We start from the raw sequence: 7,016 nt of genomic DNA, 5'->3' as shown, positions 1-7,016 counted from the left end.
GAGGCAAGGGAGACCAGCAACAACAGGCTCAGCTAATGAAATCATACACAGCATGGACCTTCCGATGAGTTTACTGTTCCTCAAAACCATAATAATGGGCTTTGATGGTTCAAGAAGAAAGTAATGGTTATAAATACAGTTATATTATTTTAGAGGCCATTGCTTGGTGCAATGGTGAAACCTCTCTAGCTAACAAAAGTGAGAATGTGGATTTGAGTCTGAGAGTGGCCCCTTTAATGTAGGAGAATGAGACCCAACATAGTCAGGACAAACATTTGGTAATAACCCCTTTTATGCCTGAAAAAAAAATAACCCTTTTTATATAATTATCATATTTTGGTAAAATCAAACTTCCATTAATCATAGACATCAGCCAACAAATTGTGAGTGGATCTAACCTTTCATCTGCACCAGCAAAAAGCTTTCAGATGTTTAGCTCTATTTCCCAATCTGCTAATAATAGAAAAAAAAAACAAACATTACAAAGCAGCTAAGCTCAAATTAAAGAGTTTGGATGAAGAAAGTGCTCAAGAGAAAAGCAATAATTCTTTAGAATGATGTTGAACTTCAGCCTATTTGCCAACCTAAAAGAGCAACACCAGTTTCTGAAGACAGAGGGAATCTAAAGTCTAAACCAGTGGGGCTGCAGGAGCCACCTTTGCTGGTTCAAAATGTGAATGGGAATACCAAATAAAAGCTTAACAATTTTGCCTTATCCCAACTACATTACCAAAATCACATATTATATTTTCTTTCTTTTTATGCTATTACAAAACACACATTACAGGGGGGATTCATGGGGTTGAGGCAGAGAAGGGTGTATGTGAGATCCACTGACCTTACCATGGAGAGCCTGCAGTTAGACGTGTTTGATCCCACACCACCTCTTCTCAAGGGAATGCAGTGTGTCTATCGAACAACTGGGTCATCGTCGTCCTTGGTCATTTTCTTTCAACACACATTATCTTCAGCTTCCTTTAGCTCTTCTATAACTATCAGCTTGCATTATACAACTTTTTCATGGGCGTGGTTAATAATCTTCTATGTACATTACATGACCAAACCATTTTAATCTACTTTCCTTCATCTTCCCATCTAACCAAGGGCCTATTGCTGTTACGTTTCAGCATTTTTTTCCTAAACCAGTCCATGAAAGACTTCCATACTTTGCTACTCATCTCTTAATTTCCAAACATTATCTTAACACCACTAACAATAACTATTCTTTTTCCTATTCTCTGAATATCACTAGCTGCCTTGAAGATTTTTCACTCCTCAAAAATTAGCTGATAATTATATAAACAAACCATTCCACTAAAAGTTCTTGCTCCTAAACCAAAAATAATTGATCATAATTAACTATTCTTTTTCTTATTCTCTGAATATCACTAGCTGCCTTAAAGATTTTTCACCTCCTCAAATGTTAGATGATAATTATATAAACAAGCCATTCCACTAAAAGTTCTTGCTCCTAAACCAAAAATAATTGATCATAATTAACTATATATTTTTCAATTCAACATTCATTCTTACCATTTTCCAAACATAAGAAATGCCAGCTAATGCACAGTGCATAATGCATTTTTTATCGGTACACAATTAAAATGCATAGTTGATCCAGAAATAATAGGTTCAAGGACAGGATTTCAGAGCTAGCTAAATTACATAGTACATACTACAGTACAACCATACCACAGAAAAAGAGGAAGGCTAAGCATACAAGTTGGTGAAACTCATCTTTAAATACAGTACCTTGAACGTTGTCCATCTAGTGCATGGTATAGGTCCAGCATTTGGGACAATTACCACTGACAAAATGGAAGGGCAGGAAAAATGTGATAGATCTGGAGTCATTTGGAACAAAAGTAGATAACACACACTACACGGAGTCCAACACCATGTACTTGATCCACAATGTTCACCCATAAAAGATAAAATAAAATAAAAGATCGACAGGTTTGATCCATTGATATGCTTAGAACCTTATTTATAAAACCAAGTCCTGATGGGCCCCTCAATAATCTCACACTAGGGTTCGAAATGCTCTACCCCATTACATCACTTCTGCCATTAAATTTAAAACGCTTCCCTTGTGGGCATCACTCACTGGATTGTTGTATAGATAATTTTGATCAACTGTGAATCAGTCTACAAGATAATGCCATATTTAATTAAATAAACCAAAGAAATAAAATTTTGTGTACAATTTTGAGTGTGAAGGCTGTGTAAAATCTCTATACTGGAATTTGGAGGGGAAGACATAACATAGTTGTTTCTATTATTTGACAGAGATCACAAACTGTAAGAAAGAATCTTGCAACCAATTGCAGACTACTAATTTATGACAACTATCCTCATAGTCACACACCTTTGCTTGCTCGTTGCAGGACTCTGTGGAGCTCATCTGCAATTCCATGCAGCATAACTGGTTTGTGGATGAGACCATTCATTCCCACCTGCAGGCACCGTTCCCACACATTGTGGTCTGCACTAGCTGTCAGGGCTATAATCAATGGCCAGCTCCGGCTTTGGAACTTTCGTACTCTAGTTGCAACTTCAAATCCATCCATCTCAGGCATATTGAGGTCCAAAAGAATGATGTGAAATGAAGTTGCAGAGGGCCCAAGAGCACTAAGGCATTCAAACCCAGAGGAAACGACAGCAACTTGACAACCGAGCTTCTCAAGGAGCTTTCGTGTCACAGCCCTATTGATGTCATCATAATCAGCTAATATAACTTTAAGGCCTCTGAATTCTGAAGGTAGCTGCTCTGATGATCCACCTGGTTCAAAGATGCCTCCTCCTATAGATGGTTGGAGTTGAAACTTAAGGATAAGTCTCATGCTTTGTACAAAATCCTTAGTGTTTGGGACTACCCAAATGTTCCCTTTCATCATCTGCATATTGGTTTCAAAATCAAGATAGTAAATTCTGAAAATATAAGATGCAAAATTAACCACCAAGGCATACAAGTTGTTCAATTATGTATATATCCATCAGTTATATATACTTCATTAGAGTTATCAATAGAAGCATGAACCAAGCCCAAGCAGATAACCAAATATGAGCCACACATTAGAGTTAATACAAGCACATACAACCCATAAGAATGAAGATAATTTCGCAATACATATAAAAAAATAATAATTTGGCAAACCTTACTGGCCAATTTCCATGAGTAAATATAAAAGATTTTATGGCTTGGCATATCCTGTTCAAGGTCGTAAACTCCTAATGACTTTCTGAGAAAGTTTGTTAGAATATATAGTTGTCTTCTTAATAATTTTGAAAATAAAATGTTGAAATTTTTTATCAAGGAAAATAAAATGTTTAATTGCAATGCCTTGAAGCCTCCAAATATGAAAAATCCAGAATCCTAATATAGAGATGAATTATCATTGTGAGAGATGAACATCAGTTTTATGTTTTCTACATGTCTTAAGGACAGTTTAATATCAATTTCTGTTATCTGGGGTAATGCTATGACTTCCTCTGCATATTTGCAGATAATCTAAGACAATCCTTTTAATCATAGAGACAAAAGTAACTCATAATATAGACAAAAGATTTAGATTTTACCTGCACAAGTTTTTTGCACATACTGAAGCTAAGATCTTCCTCGATTCTCTCAGTGCTGTGTCTCCTTCCAGTGAATTGTACCATTGATGCTGAGCCTTCTGGTTGTGAACCATAATTTCTAATACCAATTTCAAACTTTATATAAGCATGGTCACTGAATGAGCTTGGTCTCCACATTTCCCATTTCTGGTCATTCCTACCCACACTTCCACTTTCCTTGGAGACATGAAATGTTACATACCCTCCTCCCTCACATCCCTTCAGAATATTCCCAACCATATGCAATATCACCTGAAAAATTCTTCTCTCATCTCCCATTACCTGATCAGGCACTGAGTTCTCAACCTCCATGGTGAAAGAGAAACCTTTACAAACACATAGACACTTGGCAAGACAAGCTGCTTCCTTGATCATCGTGTGCAGCTGGAAAGATCTCATTTCTAGCGGAAACCTTCCATTATCCGCACTTGAAATCTCCATTACATCATTTATCAGGGTTGAGAGTACAATGCTGGTCTTTAGCATTGATTCAACTATGATGTGCTGCTCACTGCTCAGATTCTCATGCTGTATCACAGAGAGCAGTCCCAAGATAGAGTGCATTGGCCTCCTCATACCGTGGCTCATCACATTCTGAAATGAATTTCTGGCTTGGCTTGCCAAAAATATTTTCTCCCTAACCTGTTGCAGTGCCCGGTTCTGCTCTGCTAGTTTGTCTCTCATGAGCTGAGACTCTTCCAGAACTGCAGCATGGGATAGAGCAACAGCCACCTGATCAGCAACCACCTCCACTATCTCCAATTCATGGAAAGTCCAAACTCTACCACCTGTGTTTGGAAGAACCAAAACCAGTATTGCATAACATTGTGGGATTAATTCTGGTGTCCCTCCTTTGAAGTTTGCTACCCGCAACATGGGCATCCGAATTGCCGCCACAGCACCAGGCTCACCAAATCCACCACTGCTTGCAATACCAAGAGCTGAGTCTGGCCTCAGGATCTTCACTCCCCTGCTCTCCTTAACTTCTTTTACATCCGGATCATTTATTAGGATAGCAGGGCAAGAGTGAATCAACGAACTCCTCCCTTTCAACTCGTGGGTCAAGTTCATCTCTGTTTTAATCTCGTTGGGCATCCAAACCGCACAGTTCTGCAGGTCCAAAGTATTGGACAGCTTGAGCAGAGTGGTGTATAAGATGGTATGCCTATCCAGTGATTTCCGAATCTCTTGGGTCAGCTCTCGAACATGCAAACTGGCTTCCTTCAGTTTCTTCATCTTCCCTACCTGTCTATTAAGCTCCCAGGCCTTCTTCTTCAAAAAGAGCTCTCTCACCTTTACTTTGAGAAGCAGAGGAATGAGAGTTATCAGAGTGATAGCAGTTGCACTGGAGACCAAGGCAGTAAGAAATTTGAAGATGGTGAGCACCAGCATCAGCTGGAATGTATGCGGGGCATAAGTCCACCCGTTCAGCAAATGAGTCATCCCGCAGAGGACTATGAAGGCAATGAACTGAAAGAGGACCCATTTGAATGGGACGTTGGAGCAGCTAACGAAGTAAAGGAGCTCAACAGGGATTGAAAAGTACGCTACTGCGATCAGGAAATCGCTCACCCTCTGGCATTCTAGAATGTCGTCCACGCTCCAGAAGCCTTCGTCATCGCAGTTACAGCGTGGGAATCCATTCTCCATGGCAGAAACAGAGAAAAGAGAGAAAAAATCAACAGCAAAGAAGCCGATTCTTTCAGCATTGTTTCTAAGAAATGCTGCTAAAACCCTAGAACCAAGGCTCCAAGATCAAACCCTGTTCAAAAAAAAAAAAAATTCTAACAAAACCCGATAAACTTCAAAATTAAAAGAAACCCATTTGCCAGTTCTTGACAGCTTGATACCCAGAACCCAGAAACCACCTAAGTCCTCGTCTTTTACATCAAAATTCAAAATTTTCCAATTGTTTTGCTTTCCCTCTTTTGCTAAATTCTGTTTATCTGCTTTTTTCTTAAACTTTTTTCTCCTATATTCTATGTTTACACAGAACAACACATTGAAGAGAATAATATCTCTACAACTCACGGCATCAAAAATAAAGAATCACACACAGGAAAAAAAAATGCAAAGAAAGAACCAATAGTACGTTCCTACCGACCACTCCGACCTTTCAAAATCACCAAAAATAAAATCAGCAACAGAAATACGAGGCGGGTAAACGTAGTACCTAAAAAACACACATACTCGTGGCAAACAAAAACAAGATTTCAACAAAAAAGCCACCTTCAGATCTCTTTTCCTTTTCTCTTTCTTCTTGTTTGCCAAACTCTAATGCCAACGTTTATAGTATTAATTTCGCCAAACTGATTGATTTTGACGATTTCCACTTTCCGGTATTAATTTCGCCGCCTCCCGACTCGTACAATTATGTATTGTTTAAAAAACGAAATCCACCGACCATCAACAAAACGATATAACAACAGCGACCAGAACAGTAATAATAAGAACACCCCTCCTCCTCCGTTGTCTGATAAACCCAAACCAAAAAACAGAACCCAACCTAAAACCCCGGTCTCGATAAAACTTCCCACCACCAACCTAGTCCCGTCATACTGCGCCGCCCAGACCGCTGGAACAGAGCAGAGGAGGGGGAAAGCGGTTTTGGGTTCTGGGTTTGTTTCGCAGCTCATGGCAGAGAAGATGAATCAAAAATATCGAATTCTCTCACTGTTATTTCCATCCTCATTTTCCAAAGCTTCGAGCAAAGTTTGGGAAGCGAAACGTGTCGAATGAAGATAAGAGGGAAGTACTGTTTTGAGTCTGTGACGTTGAAATAGATCGATGGGGTTCCCGGGGAAAGGAGACTAGGAGAGCTGTCGTCGTTGTGTTAGTTTGACAGATGAAACCATTATTAAAGAGAAATAAAAAAGGGTAAATTCCATGTTAGCAACCTCTGATTTTAGGGGTGGTCACAGTTTCCCACTTAGCCCCTAAACCTGTTCATGGGCTGGGTAATCCGATGGCCCGGCCCGCACCCCGGTCGGGCGGTCGGGTTTGGTCATGTAATTAGGCCCGTAGGCTTCAACTCGGGCCTAACACAGTAAGCCCAACTGTGTTTTGGGCCGGGCTCGAGATTTGTTAAAAAAGTCCGGCCCGACAGTATTATATATTTTTATAAAATATATAATATGTATTTTATATATTGTATAACATATATAAATAATATAATATTTATTAAAATATATATTTATAATTTAATATATACATTTTTTATTCTTTTCTTTATAATTTCTCTCTCTCTTTATTCAGTCATTTCAGTAGTAGTAACAGTATAGGCTAAATTTCGGGCTTGGGCCCAAGCCCAGGCTTCGGGCTTTTTATAAGGGTTGGGCTTAGGCCCAAGTTGTAGGCTTGATGGTCGGGTCAGGCTCGGGCTTGGGCTTTAGAAAAAT

The 7,016-nt window shown here is 39.2% G+C and overlaps 1 pseudogene across 1 annotated transcript; it reads right to left on the bottom strand.

Moving 5' to 3' along the window:
- Nucleotides 1-2,103: 2,103 nt before the first annotated feature.
- LOC148864926 (protein EIN4-like) lies at nucleotides 2,104-5,470 on the bottom strand (annotated as a pseudogene). Its single transcript, XR_016108984.1, has 2 exons — nucleotides 3,580-5,470; nucleotides 2,104-2,897 (listed from the first exon to the last, which is right to left on the bottom strand). The product of XR_016108984.1 is annotated as a protein EIN4-like (transcript).
- Nucleotides 5,471-7,016: the final 1,546 nt, after the last annotated feature.

This window comes from Nelumbo lutea, chromosome 3, assembly GCF_056320005.1.
Source record: "Nelumbo lutea isolate HS-2025 chromosome 3, American lotus-T2T, whole genome shotgun sequence".
NCBI classification, from domain to species: Eukaryota; Viridiplantae; Streptophyta; class Magnoliopsida; order Proteales; family Nelumbonaceae; genus Nelumbo; species Nelumbo lutea.
The sequence above is the reverse complement of the archived record's forward strand: the minus strand, read 5'-3'. Positions and strand labels throughout refer to the sequence as shown.